A 19,313-nucleotide genomic window follows, 5' to 3' on the forward strand; every position below is an offset into this window, starting at 1 on the left:
AGAGAGATCAGCAAAATATTTTTTTCCCTAATGTCTTCTTCAATTCATATACAGCTCACGTAATCATATAATTTATAAAATGTTTATGAATGTATAAACATATTTTCTAAGTGTAAATCTGTCTTTCTGTTCTGCAGTAAAAAGTGAAAAATAAAATGTAGCCCCAGTTCAGGTTTCAGTTACATCAGTGTAAATCGACGGTAAAGGTATGTTTCAATAAATATACCTAATCATTGATTTAGATTGGACTGGATCTCTGAAGATCTCCCTAGTTCAACCTAAATCTAGATCAGTTGCTCAGGTGTTTCTCTTCCTCGCTTGCTTACCATACTGTAAAACTGGTAAAAATGAGCGCCTTTGAAGGTAACCAAAATTTTGATCTTAAACATTTTTTTGGATAGTGTATTGCATGAGAATTAATTAGTTATGAAAAGACTCAACTTGAACAATCTTAGTCTGAACTGTAGCTAACAATATGATGTTTATAATATTGTAAGGCATTGGGAAATGAAAGTTTACATGCATTATGTGCATCCTGGAAATGGCGTACTGACTGTCAATTCGTGAGACAGGATGTTTCAGTGTCTGGGTGCTTTCAGCAAGTGTTGTCTCAGATGGTACTAACAATTCAACTCCTTTGTATGCCTGCACTGCACCTGTAGAACTCTTCTTTAGAAAACTACTGTGATCAGTATACCATTTAACCCATCTGCATAGTTGCTTTATAGTGTGCGTACTCCATTTATCTGCATTGAATTGAGAGTTATTCAGGTTGTTTCAGATACAAAAAATTTTATGGCTCGGTTGCGTATCTTTTGTGACTAACTGATTAAGAACAAGAATATACAACACAGATTTCAATTCTGGGATATAATTTCTGACAGTCTTAGTATTATGTATAGAGATTAATGTAATATAAATTTAAAAGAGTTTCAAAAAATTAATTGTTAAGAGTTGTGAATGATTCTATACATCTAGAAGCATGTTTATAAAGTATTCATCTAGTTTTGCACTTACTGTAGGCACTGTTGTACCTTTTTGGAATGTAATCATTCTGCATTGCTAGATAATCTTCATTTAAGATGCTTTTACATACATTTTTATATGCTTATATTGTTCTACTCGCGTGTAATTTAATTACACAAGGCCAAAAACTAAGTTGAAAATGCTTCGCAATTACTCATAAAATTAAAACAAAATGCTGAAAATACTTAACATATTAAACCATTCATAAGTGACCTATTATAAATACAGATTTTTAAAAAGAAGCAGTTAACTATTAAATGCTGAGTGTTGAAAATATCTTGTGCATTAAGCTGCCAGCTCCTGACCTGCAATGGTTGGTGGCACTACAAATTTCTAAAATGGAAGGGGAAATTGGTAGTAATTTAGGGGCGTTTCCAAAATCCTATGAAATCAGCAGGAGCCTGTCCATTGGCATTAGTGCATGTTGAAGCAGGTCCATAAATGGCATAAATTTCATACACATGAAATTGCATAGTACTCTGTTACTAGAATTAGAATTAAAAGACAAATATTGGTGGAGCTTTTGCAGTGGTTCAAGAAAGCTGTGCTTGTTTACATCTGCAAAGCATTGGACTAAACCATTTTTTTTCCTAAATACTTACTCTATGTGACTTATTTTTAACTTTTCGTATGAATCAATATACTCTGAACTGATCAGGTTACTCCAGCAGCTCAATCACTTCTCATGGAAATAATCCCATTGGGAGCTGATAATCAGAACTGCTTTTTATTGTAGATGTAGGACAAAGAATTTCAAGAATAGCATAAGGATACGAGTCCTGATGGCTGGGAAAAAACATTAGGGAAAGATCGGAGAGGACCGCCAGCATTTCAGGATCCATGAAAGGTTTTTAAGAGGATGTCCTATGAAAAGTTTATATTCTGAGTAATTGTCTTGGTCTATAGATAGCTCTTTGATAAGCTCTTTCACTGTCAATGAAGGCAGTTAGTTTCGTGGTTGCTCTCTGATATAGTCAACTGTGAGAAATACGTCATTGTTTTCAGTAGTAGAAGACTGGGTTGCTTACAGGAACTGATAATGGTTTTGGAAGATCTTTTGGAAATCTTTCCACTAAAACAGTATTTGTTGATGCAATGGTTAGGAGGATTCTGCTTAAAGCATTTCCCTGATCATATCTGTAGATTAATTCCTTGTTATTCAAAGTGGATTATTAAGCATGGCTAAAATGTGCTCTAAAAAGGTGCTGGCCAAATCATGTCATAGGCTTGACGAAGTTCATATTTTTGGCAAACAGATATTTGAACATTTTTGTAGTTGTCCTTTTAAATGAGATATGAAGACTAATAAAGCCATCTTAGCCTTTTTTTGAAGGATACTAAAAAAAATATTATCCATCGGTCGTTTTGTCTTTTTATTTACAAATTGAAATAACTCACATGGTAAAAATCCAGAAAGTGGCATTGCCTTATAGACATTCACAATATTCTTCTAACTTACAGAAGTGGTTTTCATTGATAAAGTTTCTATGTATTAAACAAGGCTACATAAAATCCTGTTAGAGCAGTTTGGAGAAATGTTCTCTAAGTAGTTTGGAATTTTAGTGAGAGAGGGAGGAAAAAAGAGGAGAAAAACACTGAAGGAGTTTAGTTCTTGACTTGCAGAAATGGACAGATTTCAGTCCTCCTTTTCCGTAGGGTGCTTCAGCTAAAGGAGCTTTAGCAGTTTTATCTGTTCTTGTTTTTCTTATCGAATGTTTTAATCTAGGGTAATATGGAGTTAATAAGGAGAGTTTTGTTGTTTTGTCTCTGTCCTGGGCATGCTTTTTTTTTTCTTCTTCCTTTTTTTTCCTCTCTGTTACTTAATTTACCTTAATGTAAGCAGCAATTTTTTCCTCTTCCACTTCCCTCTTAACCTTTGAAGGAAGGGCTAAAGGTATTTCAGGTCCGTAAAACACTGAGTGTTTGTTTTTCATGTACCTCTGTAATGACTATTTCATACTTCATTCATCTGATTAACTCAGATTGGAAGGGACCTCAGATGGCCATCTAGACTCCAACCCCCTGCTCCCTGTCAATTCAGACTAGGTAGGTAAGGGCCTTGCTTGATCAGGTCTTGATAATCTCCAAGAATGGAGATTCCACAACTTCTTAGGCCAGTCTCTTCAGATGCTGGATTGTCAGCACTTAAGAAATGTATGAAAAGAGAAAGGGTTGGATGTGAAGCCAAAAGTTTCTATGTTCTCTACCCACCCAGGTAGAAAGTTCAATTATGGCTTGTAAGACCATTTATTATTTGACAGAGATGACATAGGCCATGGATCTAATGGCATATGTGTGTTCATACCATCCTCCTTGTTTGGCTCTCGTAAAATAACTAATAGGAAATATACTGAGAATATAACACCAGCCAAATTTTCCAGTGTTCTGTCTGATATGTTTGATAAGATCTTCAGAAGTCAATGAACAAAGTTGATGGTATTCTTCCCATTCTAGTCCCCATTTTTTTTTAATCCCCTCTAGTTATGTTGTCAGTTCTGCCCCTTGTCTATTTCTAAGAGCATATCATGTTTTCAGGACAGACTGCAGCTGATTCTTACTGTGGAGTCCAGCCAGAACAACAGTTTGAGAGGATGTAAGGACAAGGCAAACATCCAGTGATATATTCCTCAGTCTTTCCTTGCAGTTTAGGAATTTTCTGAGCTAGAGTTTGAAGCTGCACCTTTGTCTACTAAGCACGGATAGATCTTTTTCCTTGTACTTTATCTAATTGCCTTTTGAACCTATGTGTAGATAAGGAAAGAATTGATTGACTGGGGGAGACTGGTCATCTGAAATACGAGGTGAAGGCTGTTTGCTGTAACTAGGGGTAACAGGGCAGAGGTAAGGAAGGCTTGATAGCAAGAATAGAAATGAAAAGAGGTAACGAAACTGTGGAGGTAATGAAAAGAGATTTTAAGCAGAAGTATAGAATTTTTAAATAGAAATTGTAAATATGACTGGATTTTAAACAATTTAACAGTTTATGCTCAAGAAACTGAACACTGGGTACAAACTATAAGAGAGAAAGACAGAGCATCCCATAGCTGATGATTCTGAACTCCATAATGAAACCTTGGGAAATTAGTCTGTATTACATGTCTCAGTAAAGGTTAATGCATAACAAGTATAATACTGTTTTTTATGTGATTCCTATTTCTGTTCAACAACACAACCAGCTAGTTAAAATCACTTTTCAGGTATTTGAGCCTGGGCATTCTTAATTGTTTTTCTGTGAAGCATGAGAGTGTAATATTGGAAAGAGTGGGAATGACTGTTTTACTACCTAACAATCAAGAAGGTATAAGGAGTTTTAGAATATTTATATACTTACAAAGGCAAAGGTGACAGTTGTTTTGTAAATTAAATAGGGGAAAAATAGAGATGGATGAAACTTAGTGAAACAGTAATAAAATTAAACATATTAAAATAATCTTCTTCAACTGAATAAATAGAGAAATGAAAACAAGTGGCTGTTAGCAATTAGCATTGGGAACATTTATTTGATTAGCATCAGTTCATGAAAACAACAGTGTTTGTCACTGCAAATTTTATTTTTTTCCAATTTAACTTTACTTCAACTTGCAAAACTTAGGATTTTTGACCTCTTAGTTACTGCAGGTAGACCTAGCCATGCTACATCATATGAAATACTCAGCATCATCAGTTCCCTTTGAATATATTGCTTCCAAAGCTCAGAGGGATAATTTATCACAGTACAGAATTAAAATCCTATTCAGTTGTCCTGATAATGTGTTCTATTAGGAGTTTTTTTTAAAAAAAAAAGGAAAAGAAATAATAATAATAATCTTAGTGATTACAGCAGAACATAAAAAAGGATTTGGTATCTGCCACCCAGCATGTTCTTACTACTGAGCTCTTTTAAGTAGAGCAAGGAATTACAGCTACCTCATTTAATGCAGCACATAGATTTTAAAAAAAAAATCAGCAGTTGACAAAGCCTACGATTTTAGAAAAAAAATATTAAAACACTGTCACCAAAGGAAAAGAACATGATATGGATCAAATGTTTTGCATTATATATTATTTTTCTAGTTTATTAGCATTCTTTTGTCCAGAGGCTTATGTCTAGGGAATCTTCAAGATGCTTTCATTAAGTTAGATGTCTTAAAATTCTATACTAGGAGTCCTAAATAGTAGCATGTGCAATGAAGAACTTAATTTGAAATCATTTGGGGGCAGGATGAAAGATCAATGACAGTATCAGTTAAGTGTATAAGAGAGAAATCAATTTATAACAGATAAGTCACTAGTTGTTAATGGATTAATTAAATAGCTTTAAGTAATACCTTGAATGATTTATAGAAAATGATGCATCAATTGACAGTACAGTGATGTTCTTTGATTTATTGTTCCTTTTTCTCTTTGAAAAAGATATTTGAAGTAGAAGATTCATATATAAGGAGTTGGAAATTACCGATTTTGTTGGTAGTTTACTGGTCAATGAAGTTCACAAGATGATTTCAAGTATTACACGCTAAATCATAGAAATGAAATGCCAACGTTATTCTCATCAAATAAGTTTTCATTTTTCAGACATCAAATCATAGTCATTGCACAAGTAGTTCAGAGTCCGTAATCTTCCTGTATTAACATAATGCATGCTAATTCATATATCTGTGGACTTCTTACTCTTTGCAGTATTATACTGGTCAGACATGTTTCGGAGCAGTAATTATGATGGCCTCAGGTGCTTAGGGCTAATTTTCACACTACACACATATGCATAAGGATCTGAATAACTAAGAAATTAGAATTATTAGTTTAGCTATAACAAGCAGGACCATGAAAATAAATAATAGAACATTTAGGATAGTGAAAACTTTAACTCAAAAAAAAAAAAAGGAAAGAAAAAAAGGTTTTCCCTTGGTATTGGCCTTGTAGTCCATATTTTGTGTGAAAATTAATATTGGAATTCCCTGAAATAAAGGAGGGAAAAAAAAAAAAAGGAACACCAAAAAAAAAAAATAGTCAGAAGCAATCCAGAAAAAATATCTTTGTGCTATCTAGCTGCTGTCGTCCAACTTCACTTTATGTTTATCACTTAGAAAAATTACCTGGAGATGTAAGTATGAAAAGCAATTTAAGATACCACAGGTACTCCAGCAATAAACAGAGTTCTGTGTCACACAAAGTAGTATTTAAAAAGGAATGATCAGTAGTTTGATATTAGTAGTTTATATGTAAGTCTTATTCAAGGTAATGTTAAAGGCTGTCATCTTGAGTTCTGAGGCCTCCCAGAAAGATAAACTGATTTGGATTGCAACGTAGGTTGAATGTCCAACTGTAATGTCCAACCTCAAATGAAACAGTTCATGCTACAATACTGTTTTCAAAATGTTTCTAATCCATTTTGTCACATTCTTACTGTTTTGTATGATACTAGCAATTTACATAAATATTTGAAAGAAGTGGCTGCCTGTTAATAATTCACTTTCACTTTTTCATTCCTATGCCAAATAGACATTTTGGAAGATATGTACATAAACAACTTCATGTGGCTCATATTTGCATAGTACTCATGTTTGCACAGTACTCGTATTTGCATTAGGAGTAACTGACTGAAATTAATAGAGCAATAGTGGTATAAGATGGTGAGTCAGGTTCATTTCATGAAAGTGTAGATAATATTAAATATATTTTCATCACAGTATTTTACTATAGATTTATTAACCTTTACTGAATTAAAATGCATTTTAAGCACTGTTATTTGCATATTTGCTCTGTAATAATATATTGTCATTAGGGATCTTACATAAATAGACATACTCAGAAACTATAATTTTTCTGAAAGTTCAATTTTGTCACTGAACATGAGGCAGACACTGCAAATATTACTGTGGTTAACATTTGCTTCTATTCAATTAATTAATAATTATGGGAGAGCTTACTTTCCTTAAGTGCAGTTATCTCCTCATGTTTTTAGCAGTTTGCAGTTCATTATGTTTCTAAATGAATAATAATACAAGCTAAGGAATAAGTGCCATTGGGGATTACAGTTGATGATGACCCCCAGTCTGGCTCATCATTTCCAATATTTCTGTCTTGTGGTTCTAAAGATTTTCAAAGTAATTGAATCTTTCCTTCTTGTGACTGAACTCCAAAGGGGCTTCTTTAATTCCCCTGTTTTCTATTATAACCATAAAATTAAATTTTTTATCCCAGGGCCTCTATGTTAGTAAAATTTCCTTAGACACAAATTAAATATGAAAGCATTCTAACTAGGAAGAGAAGAGATTTAGCTTCACTTTACTAATTGGGTCTGATTAAAAAAAAAAATAAAAAATGTGTGGATTTGACACTTAGAAAAATAATAATAAAAGTCTACTACAGCTCAAGCTATGGAAAACCCTACCAACTATACTCTGTATATTTGCAATTCTTAAAATTAGGTGTCATTTAAAGGTCCTCAAAATTTTATAGAATTGTGCAACTGGTTCACCCTTTGAGACTCTTAAGGTTGCCTCAAAGGCAACTCTGTTCTGAATTGGAAATTCACGAGTCATAGTCTACGCAACTTTTAAAGTCATAGTGTGGTCTAGCCCTGTCTGTCATGAACGGGAAAGAACACCACATTTCTCGAGTTTCACAGTGAATACTTCCCATTCAGATACCTTGTGTAACTGTGCAGAACTGCAGTCTGCCTGCTCAACACAAGTCAATGTGAGGAATCAATTGACAAAAATGAATTTGATAAAATAGGAGTCCTTCAGAGCAAATATTAACGTATCATTTATTGGTACTAGGAAGCAATATATAAAAATTTGAAATAAAGGAGAAAAACCTTTTGTTATCTTTGAAAATTATTCTTGATGGGCATTTAGTAGACATAAATTGGCTATTGAGACCTTGTTAACCTTGCATCCATAAGAATAGAATATGCAAAGTAGTACTCATTTAATAGAAATTCAGTTTACTGAGACAATTGTGAAACACAAACTAAATTTTGATCTCTTTCTTCAGCTGGATTGAATTAACCTTTGGGTTTTTTTAATAGTTACTGTACAATTTTTTCAAAACCAAGAGCCATTTTTCTGCAGAGTGAAGTGAAACACATGGCATTGCTGTGACCTTGTGACAAAATTATCTAACAAGGCCATGTAGACTACCTGAAATCCGTTTGTTTTGGATTTGGTTTTATTTTAGTGCCCCATCAAGTAGTGGAATATTTAATTATTTTGGAATATATCTGAGAATAATAAAAATAATTGTATTGTAGCAATGGATGACTTAATGATGTAATATGAGTAATAAATTAAACAACAAACATTATTACGGGGTGTAAAGTACTGTATTTTTAGGGGGGTAAAGTAGTGTAGAAATCTCAAATTATTCATATGAGGAAAATCCCTATGCTCTGTAATAGGTAAAAATATTGTTTTTTTGTGTTTTTTTTTTCTTCACCCTTTGAAATATTACTAACACAATCTGTTGCTTAGTAAAATAAAATACCTTTTATGGAAACTATACTCAGTTGGAAAAAATCTCAGAGCATGAGCTTTGCTGCCAATGACTGCCAGGTCTGTTGTTGCCCCAGAGCAGTGCACACATTTTCTTGTAACAAAGTTATGGATATTAATACTTGGAGAGGGAGGATATTAATACTTCCTGAAAGTAAATTTTCAGGTGTGCATGATAGATGTTTTTTATTTCTGCCCACATCAAATTAAAGTGATTTTGGGGGGTACCATATCAACTATAGGTTTCTATTCCCCTTACTTTTGAAATGCAGCTTCTTGTAATGTTATTAAGCATTTAAATATTTCTGCTGCGTGCAACGGAACTGACAATTTAATTGGGTGAAATGTTACATGTTTATAATCATATCTTAACGTTTGTTGCATGTTTTGGAAATTGTGAATGAAATAGTATTTTTCAGAGTAAATATTTAATAGCCTATCAGTGATGAGAATGTGTATGAGTTTCTCCTTACTTGTCATTATGTACTATATTTTTAATTTTAAAATGATTATAATAAAAGTGTTTTATTTTGAGTAGCTGAGGTGGGCTGGTGAATGCACTCAGTTCAGATTCACAATTTTTCATTTATACATTTTGAGTCTTGGATTTTTCTCAGACTTTTAAAATTGTATTGCAGAAAAGTACTGCATCAAAATAAAACCTTAAATCATATGATGAACACCTGCCTCTCCCCAATTTAATGTAGAAACCACTTTTAGCTCAAATTTTAATATAACAATTTTAAAATATAAAAAGGAACATAGGATGTCAGTCTTGGGATATTATAACTAAGATATTAGGACTGATTCAGAGCAATAACTTGTCATGTCTGTTTTTCATATATATACTGTGTCTAGTCAGTGTGATTTTGTACAAAGCAGACACAGCAAGACTATTGTAGAAATGAGTGAAATGAAGTATGCATCTTCTGAATGGCTCAACGTTATAGTTGGAGTACAGCTATCACTGTCAAGGTGTCTACGTAGGCAGCATACGCTAGGATGGAAGCTCATAGGCAGCACTAAGCTGATTCTCAGATTCAGTGTGCTCAGCTGAAGAAGCTGAATGATGAGTGGGAGCTGTCTCACCTCTGCTGGGGTGGATCCATCCCAGTACATGGAACTTGTATCAGATTTGTTTCTACAGATGAAAGTTGTATGAGTCTAGGGAAATCATTTTAGAATTACTTTCGATTAATACAGTGGAACAATCTTGTGTTGGTTTCTAAATTGATTACTCTGGAAAAGTATGTCTTCTGTGTGTTGGAAGGTTGGGGCCGGGGGAAGTATTTTAAGACAAAGAAACAGGTCTTGCACCACAAAAGCTGTAATCATCACATTCTCAAAAGCAACTGGGATCTAGTGCTTTTAAAGTTTTCAAATACTTATCTATAACAGCAAAATACTTGGCTTGGAGTGCTCTGTCACATGAATTTTTTGAAGTCAAAAGGCTACTCATGCTATTGAGCACCATACTCTAGAAAATGTAAGACTTTGTTTTTATGAGTACAGTCTTCATAAATACAGACTTAATAATTTAAGTATGAAAGAATTCCCCTAGAGGGGTGATGACTTTAACCAGTAGCTGCTGTGTGTGTACTATGTGAGGAGCACAGTAGGAACGCAGCCTGCTTATAAACCCTTGTCAGCAGCTGTTCAAACGTTGTTTCTTTGCTTCCGTCCCTGCGGAGAATCTGGTTCACAAATGGAAACACTTAAGTTGGTATGTTATTGCTAAAAATAATAACTGCTGGTAAGTAATATGATGTACAAATCTTTTCAAACCGATTAACGTAAAGTTTTCAGGGAGGCAATTGACAAACAAATGCTACCTTGATCATTCATATTGTGGCTGGTACCAGATGGGAGTAGACCTTGAAATCTTCTGTCACAATATTATTTTGCAGTATTGTAAATTGGATTGTAGATTGTTGCTAAGTTATTTTGTTAATATTTTTTCAAATCTGCAGATCTCTTAGTTCAGTTTTATTTTTTTCCCAATGATTGTTTGCATTCTAGGTAATGAATAATAAATATGGTAAAAGAAAGCTTTCTTATTTCATTTGTTGTGTATCTTCTCACCAAACTCTTCAGAGACTGCTCTAGACATTCCAAGTTGCTGTTTCTTTGAATCGTACATCATACAGTCATGAAAATTGTATTTTTAATAGTAGAACAGAGCCACAGGTTATTGTACTTGAAGGAAAAAAGGTGTGTGTGTGGGGGGGATAGGATTCAGAGAATCTCCCCAGATACATTTTGGTACAGTTGGAGACTGGAAAGAATAGCCAAAGTACCCATATCTTAGTAAGACAGAAAACAACTGTATTGGAGGGAGCCCTGAAATACTACAAGTCTTACAATATTATTTTTTACAGTGAACATGATCTTCAATTTACTGGAAGTACAGCTCCAAGGAACTCTTGAAAGCTCATTGTGAAAGTTTCAGACAGAATAATACAGTAGCCTAATGCTTTGTCCAATGTGTCTGCTGGACACATTTATCTCCAGTGATGGATAAATGGACGTGGATAAGAGTTTCAGACTTACCTGCATCTTCTCTTTTTCTTTGAGTTACTGGGGTTACCTCTCAATTCACAGAAACTACCTAATGTCAAGAAAATATTTAAGTGTACGTTGACATCCTGTCTTCAGTAGAGATGTTCTTGTTAAACAAAATGTACAAGCAGTGCAATTCAGTCTAGATGTCTGAAATGCTTGGCTGGAGTGAGAAGTGCTGTATTTCTGAGGACAACAGTTATACTAAAAATTGAGTTGAAATGAACTTCTAACACTTAAATCACTAGAGTGAATTAATCAGTAATTGAATTTATTCAGTACAAAGGTGCACTGCATTCTTAACTTTTATCTAAACCTGGAAAACAACAACAAAACAAACAAAAAATATTTATGCTCCTAAAAATTCATTATTTGCTCTTTGTATTTATCTGCAGGAGCATGAAAATCTAAACCTTAAATGCTAGCATCTACCTTGAGATACATTTAACATTGCATAACTATTATTTACGTAGATGTTGTACTGCACTAGTTGTTTTTCCACTAGAAATTGCTTTGGTTTGGGGTGGGCATGTAGAGCGGCAAACATGAAGAGCAAAAAATATACGTAAGTTTGAAGACAAAGTAAGACTGCTGAGGTGTCGCTTTAAACAGGTGATAATATTTTAGCAATGAAAAGGCTTTATAGATTAATTATCTAAAGAAAATCAAGGAAACAAGCAATGAAAAGCATATTTTAGACATACGTGGCCATCAACACATAATTAAACTTTACACTGAAAACATTCAGAGGTCAGACTATTTGGAGTTATAGGTCTGGCTTACAGACAAAGCAACTGCCCAGAATATTATAGTATGCTCTTTAAAAAATGAACGCAAGTGTTATCAACAGTTCAAATACTCTGCAGTGTGTCAGGTCCTCTGAAATAATATATTTGCAATCATAAGGTAAGGGTAGCATTTGAATGAATGAATGAATATTGAATATTGAATATTTCTAAGCTAGCTCTCAAACTATGTGGAGTATCTTAGAAAAAAAAAAGGAAAAAGGGAAATCAATTTTTAATTTTTTTCCCACCTTACAGTGTGTATTTCCCTAAAGTTTATATGTAACTTTTCATAAAATTGTATCGCAAGATCCTTTAGAGTACGACAAATTACAAGCCATAAGATAGTCTGTGCTATAAATCATGGCAAAGACTTGTGCAAATGTACTGAATGGTTGAGAAATTAAATCACTCATTGCGCATGGTCAATAACATTCTCATATATTAATCAGTTATTGTGTTTATTTCTGTACCACTAAAGCCTGCCATGAGTGTATTGCTTTTAACAATGAAAGGGGACAGCAAATCTGCTTCTGTAAAATAATTAGCGCACACATCAGGGCATATTAAGCAATTGCAACTTATTTTTTCATGTAGAGGATTTTATTTTCAGTAGTACAACTGAGAATCAGCAAACTCATAAATCACAAAGACAGCAGAATGCACTGAGTGCCAGCCAAATAGGAGCTAAACCTTTCCACAGAAGAGTGAAGAAAACAAATAGTATTTTGTTAAGTAAAATAGAGAAACATTAATAATAAAATAAAAGCATAATAGAAGGCTGTATTGCCCAAACGTGTTTGATATATAACATAAACATGACATTGCTGCTGGCCAAGAATCATCCATAAACTCACAATGTTAGTCCTGTAGTCCCCTGTATGCCTCTTTCAAGAAATGCATTTGTAATTGTACTGATCGGTTTATCCCTAGAGGGCCAATATTACTACACTTGATTTAAGTCTTATGAAGTCTAATTTTCCTCCTCACAGAATAAGAAAATGAGAAGAAAGGACATGGCAGGGGGAGGACAGACACATGACACAACAAAACAGGGAGCAATATAACAAAATCTTTATTGCAACTGTAAAACTCAAGGTTTCCCAATGGAAAAAAAAAAAATAGCTCCTGTTTTAAGTTACAGCCTGATTTTTTTGTTTAGGAAGAATAATTTAGGTTGGAAGGGACCTTTTGGAGATCACCTAGTCAACTCAGTCCTCAAAACAGTCAGGTTGCTCAGAGAGATACCCAGTCAGGGTTTGAATCTCTCCAAGAGTAGAAACTGCACAGCCCCTCTTGGCAACCATGTTCCACTGTTTGAGCACCTTCATGGTGTAAATATTTTCCCTGTATCTAATTAGAACTTTCAGTCTTCCAACTTGTTGCCTCTTTTCCCATCAATCGATGGCAAGAGTCTGGCTGCATTGTCTCTCTGCTCTTCCATTGGGAAGTTGAACAGAGTATAATGTTTTTTCCTCAGGCACTTCTAAAGCCGGTCGGAGCTAGTGCTCTCAGCTTCAGCTTGTATGTAGTGTCTTCTGCTGGGCTTGCTCTTGTATGTCAAGTCTTTCCTGGACTGGGAAGTTCAAAACTGGTCACGGGACTCTGATGCGTTCTCACAAGTGCTGAAGACAGGGAAATAATCACCTTTCCACCTGCTGGCTAGAGTTGCTGTTGCAGGCCACTAGACCAGTAGGTCTGGGCTGCAAGAGCATACTGCTGCTTTATGTTCAATTTACTGTGCACTAGAACCCCCAGATCCTTGCTAGCCAGTTTGCTCACAGCCCTTACTATAATTGTGTTTTTCCAACCCAGATGCAGCTTTTTTCTTGAACTTTGTGAGATTCTTGTAAGACCATTTCACCAACTTCACAAGGTCCAGCAGCCTGGCCATACAGCATATTGAGTGCTTGCTGCCACTTCATCTCAGCTGTGCCATGCCATCTCAACAGTCACTTGTTGATGGCAACACCACATCCTCATCTTCTCAGCCTATCTTTCCTGAGGAAGCTGTATCCATCCACTTCAGTACTCCAGTCATATGAGCTATTCCTGCACATCTCTCTAAACATCTCTCTAATCCTGATGGGATCCTAACTCTACAACCGTGCACAGGTTTCTCATCCCTCTTGTTTTTTCCCTGGGCTGCATGTATTTATTCACATACAGGCACTTGAGATGGACCCTCAGTCATGCTGCTTTCAAAAGTGGAAGTATGAGAACCTCCCTAATCATGTTATCCCCTGGTCTCTTCCTCACTGCCCCTGTAACACTGTTTTACATGTTGATAAGCTTTCTCCAGCATACCTACTTTAAAGCCTTTCTCAACAGGTCGTTAAGGCTGTTTGTACTCTTTAGGCAGATCCTTAAATAATATAAAATGACACAGGCATGCTGACATGAAGGGGCTTCTGCTGTTTTACAGCACATAAGAAAATGACATTTTCATTTCCAAGGCTAGTATTCACTGTATTATTAACTGAGGATGTAATTCAGCAACTGCAGCCATCTGAATGTATTCCATGTCTAAAATTCAGAGCTCAGGATTAGTGATGCCTTAAATAGGAGTTTCAGTACTGTTGGTAGAGATCGGAAGACAATAGCTGCTTAGTGCTTCTAATACAATTTGTGCAGCGTGTCATTTGATGCTGACTGCTCTCCCCTGAGCTAGGTTAACTCAGGAAGTGAAAGCTCTCATGGAAATTATTTCAGATAGCTGTAGTGAAACTGCATGTTTAGTCTTTTTTAATCTACTCATGCAATATTTTCATCTTCCCGGGTAGGTGGCTGATCTCGCTTTACTTCCATTTTTAAAATAGCTTTTATCATGCACATAAATCTTAGAAAAATATAACCATATTATGAATACATCTCTTTCAACCAAAAATAAATAAATAAATTAAATAGTGTAAATGTATTCGATCTACATTACCATTTATTCATTGATTTATATATAAATGTAATACAAAAAGACTGATTCAAGTTTACTAGCTCTTTGAAAGAGAATTTATTTGAAAACTTAAATCTGGATTGTGATTTTCTAATTTTTATTAATAGTTCCATACCTTATAATGAGGCCAGCCCCAAACTGTTAATCTAAATGAAGTGGTTTTATTTCCCCCAGCACACTGCTAATTAACCTAATTTTGGTCATGCTGTGGGAAAGAAGTAAAACAGATATGAGAAAGATAATGCTTCCTCATTAATTGGCTTATGCCACAGAAGGCCTTGTTTCAGTGAAGTCAGACTTGACCATTTTGAACTGGCATTTCTGAACTCTCCTAAGACACTAAAACAATAAGTGAAAAAAAAAGTGCGTAAAAGAAGAAAGCTGTAACTGATCTTAAGGCTAGGATGCTGGGAGTAGAAATGTATTATCTGGATTCTTTGCTCTGCTCATCCACAGATATATGACTTTAATCAGTAAAAGTCTTTACCTGCACCCCATCATATGTTCTTATTCTTAAGGATTTTCCCAGCACCTCAACTGGAAGTCGATGGGGAAAAGGTACCTAATATTTTACTACCCCATATTTTGTTGATGGGAGCCATGTAAATACCTGAAATAAGATAGATGTCAGGAAGGTATTCTAAGTTCATAAGCACATTTTGTCAGGTTACAATTTTTCACAGGTTTGTGAAAAATTAGCTGGAACAAAATCTTCCCTTCACTGACGTTAAGGAAAGGGAATCTGTATAGAAAAAGGGACCAAAACACTAAGGAGACTGCAATATGGGAGAAGAAAAGAGGACTAGGGAACAGCTGGTTGGGAATATTCTGTGTAGATGTCTTTTTGTCAGAAATCATTTCCGAGTTGAATTTGAATAACACTTTCATCAAAATAGATCTTCCTAAGCTCTTTTGGAATTTATGTCAAAATGTGAAGGGAAACGATTGCCCTACCCCAGAATGACCATTAACCTAATATTTCCTTTTTTACCTCTTGCACACTGCAAACTTAAATATTGTTAGAATTTCCTATACCAAATGCATGTGTAAACTGTCGGGTAGTTGCTTGTGTTTCTTTTCTACTTCACTATTTGTCCAGTCTGAAAATCTGGAGCAGAATACTTTTGGAAATCTTAGAGTTCTTAGAGAATCTCAGAGTTCTATGAGATAAAAAAATCTGTCTCCTGTTCAGCCCTGTTAAACAGTAGGCATTAGAGACAGTAGAAAAATAAGCCAGAATAGCTGAAAAGAAGGTGAGCTCTGTCTTTAAGAAGATTGTAAAGTAAAATAACTCAATGTGAAAGGTGACGTGAGGTGATGTGAAGTTTGTGGAAGTGATGATATTTGGAGAGCTGTGACAGAGATACAATTGTACTTGCAAAAGCTTAGATTATCACAGAATCACAGAACGGTTGAGGTTAGAAGAGACCTCTGGAGATCATCTGGTCCAACCCCCTACTCAGGCAGGGACACCTAGAGCAGGTTGCCCAGGACCTTGTCCGGAAGACAAGATCCTTTTGAAGATCTCCAAGGAGGAGACTCCACAGCCTCTGTGGGTAACCTGTGACAGTGTTCAGTCACCTGCACAGTAAAAACATTTTTCCTGAGTTCAAATGGAACACCATGTTTCAATTCATGCCCATTACCTATCATCCTTTCACAGGATGTGACCAATAAGAGTCTGCCTCTGTCTTCTTTACATCTTCTTGTCAGATATTTGGGCACATTGATGAGAACTCCCCAAAGGGTTCTCTTCTCTAGGCTGAACATTCCCAGCTGTCTCAGCCTCTCCTCACATGAGAGATGCTCCAGTCCATTAATCATCTTTGTTATCATTTGCTGGATTATCCCCAGCATGTACTGGTGTCTGGGGTTATTGTCTATGCACTATGCACTTCCCAAGGTTGAACTTCATGAGTTTCGTGTCTTACTTTATATCCAGCCTGTCCAGGTCCTTCCGGATGGTACCAAAACTGTCCGGTGTATCATCTACTCCTTTCAACTTTGTGTTACCAGCAAAATGCTTGAAGATACACTCTGTCCCATCATCCAGATCAAAAATAGGATTGGAACCAGTGTTGAACCCTGGTGTACACCACTGGTACTGGCCTCCAACTGGATTTTGAATGACTGATCACTACCCCCTAGGCCTGGCCATTCAGGCAGTTTTCAGTCCATGTCTCTGTCTGTTCATCCAGCCAGTACTTCATCAGCTACCCTATGAGAATCTGTGAGAGACATTGTCAAAAGCCTTACTGAAACCAAGTATGATATTTGACTGAAGTATCTTCATAGTGAACATAAGATGGAGAAGAAAACATAAAATCTACTACTCACTGTGATGAGTAGGTAGAAGTATAATTTGTAGTTCAGTCATGGTAATTTGCATTCCTTACTTAACCCTAGCATTTATTTGTTTATCTATACAAAGATGAACATCATCAGACAATTGTTATGAGTGTACTGATAGCTTAAAATGACTAAAGACAAGAAAAAATTATGCATAACATTGCTGATATTTAATTTATTTGTAACTTTCCAATTAGTACATTTAATAAAAATGAGGAAAAGTTAAATTAAATGATTATATATTTTTTTCTGGAAGCCGAGTGTTTTCATAATAAAGATGCATTAGTTATACTTTTATATGTGAAGTATCTTACAGTAGAGAAACATTCTGATCTATGCATATGTCTAAAAGAAAAGAATAAGACATTTATCTTTTTAGACATGTACATTTAGTGTAAAGTATGGAAATTGTCTTCTAGTTAGCACTTTTGGCAAGCTAAACCTGGAAATCCAACTGATGAACATTTGTTTAACAGTACATCAAAGCCGTTTCTGGGCTTTTTAGTGCTAGAAAAGAGAGAAGAAGGAGGGTTTTTTGTTTGTTTGTTTGGTTTCAGGTTTTCTTCTTTTATTGTGATGATATTTACAGGGCTGCTACTAAAGGAATATCTGAATAATTATTGATTTTGGAAAATTGATTTGTTTCCTGAACAATATAAACATACGAAGGAGAAAAGTAAAGTATATGTGTGATATAAATAAGCCCAGCAAAGTCATTTATTCTTAGCTATTGGAATTGTAGACCTGAATTTGCATAATTAGTTGTAAATCAAAGAGTGGAACTTCAAGAATCTTCTGGGCTGCAGGGTGGTTTAAAGAGGATTTTACTTATTCTTTTAGTTTTGTCTGCATGGCAGGAATGTCTCAGCTGTATTCTGCAAGTGATTGTAGTTTCCATAATTGATAGTTATGTTAGTGTTCTTATATTGCAAAAGCAATAATTAAGATTTAAACTCTAATACATGGATGGTGAAGTATTGTTAGAAGCAGATGCCCTAAATTAGACATGGCTTCTACAGAATAGATCATTAAAAAATGCTAATTACTTTCTATATCAAAAGTCATTATTGCATCATTTTAATGCTTGTCAGAGTATATGCCCAGGGCTACGTTATTTTTACGCAGCACAAGAAAATCCAAATGCAAATATGTCTGTTTTCAAGAATTTCAGCTTCCAGTTTTAAAGCACCACAATGTATATGACTATAGCTTTTGTTCAACCCTCTTTTTGTTTGAGATGTGTCTCTTCTTTACAGAATTTGATTGTAGTTATCATTTGTAGTTCAGCCCATTAAACATCATGAATGCTAAAAGCATTTTCTGTGGTGAAATTAAAAAGATGTGAAAAAGAGGAACAATCCTCAGGAGAAAACATACTCCAGTTAAAAATAACCAGCAGCAGTAAAATTGGTACAGAGATTTGTAGGTAATTAGTCAACAGGACGAAAAGACCATATGGTCAGGCATTATGCATTATTTACTTTTCTGCCAAAAAGTTGTTACAGACTAGTTCTTTCATCTAATTAAGTTAGTATTATGATTTTATTTATGCAGTGTATTTGATACTGAACTAAAAGGTAATTTAAAAATTAGTGTAAATATGACAACATGCTTTGGTTATTTTTTGGCTATATTTTCTCTTCCACACAGAAAAGATGGTGTAATTTCATTCCTGCATCTGATTTTATATAGCAGGAGACCTGACGCAGTACAATATTAGGCTTGTTTCTAGTATGTTGTCATTTACTAGCGATAAAAATCTGCATATTGCAGCTATCATTTCAAGATTTGAATTATAAAATAACCTTTGCACAATTTTAGAATCAAATTCTAGAATTTTAGGTGATTGTGATATCTGCTGATTGTTACTAAATGGGAATACCGAAGTGTAATGTCAGAAATATATTTATGCTTTCATTGGAGATAATAAATATACAAGCATAGATCATTGTCAGAAGACTTCATTACAATAAGGGCAATAAGAAACAAGAGATACTGTGGAAGCTACTCTTCTGCTTTGCGAATCCCATACCTGTGCAGTAGCTGTAAGGTAATACTGACTGAAAAATAATTTAAAACATTTGTCATGATAGAAATACATGTTGAGAAAAATCTTCGTACTTTGTCCAGAAAAGGCCCTAAGCAGTTGCACAGCTTCCAGGTGGT

Source organism: Anser brachyrhynchus, assembly GCF_964034855.1.
Source record: "Anser brachyrhynchus genome assembly, chromosome: 3".
NCBI lineage: Eukaryota > Metazoa > Chordata > Aves > Anseriformes > Anatidae > Anser > Anser brachyrhynchus.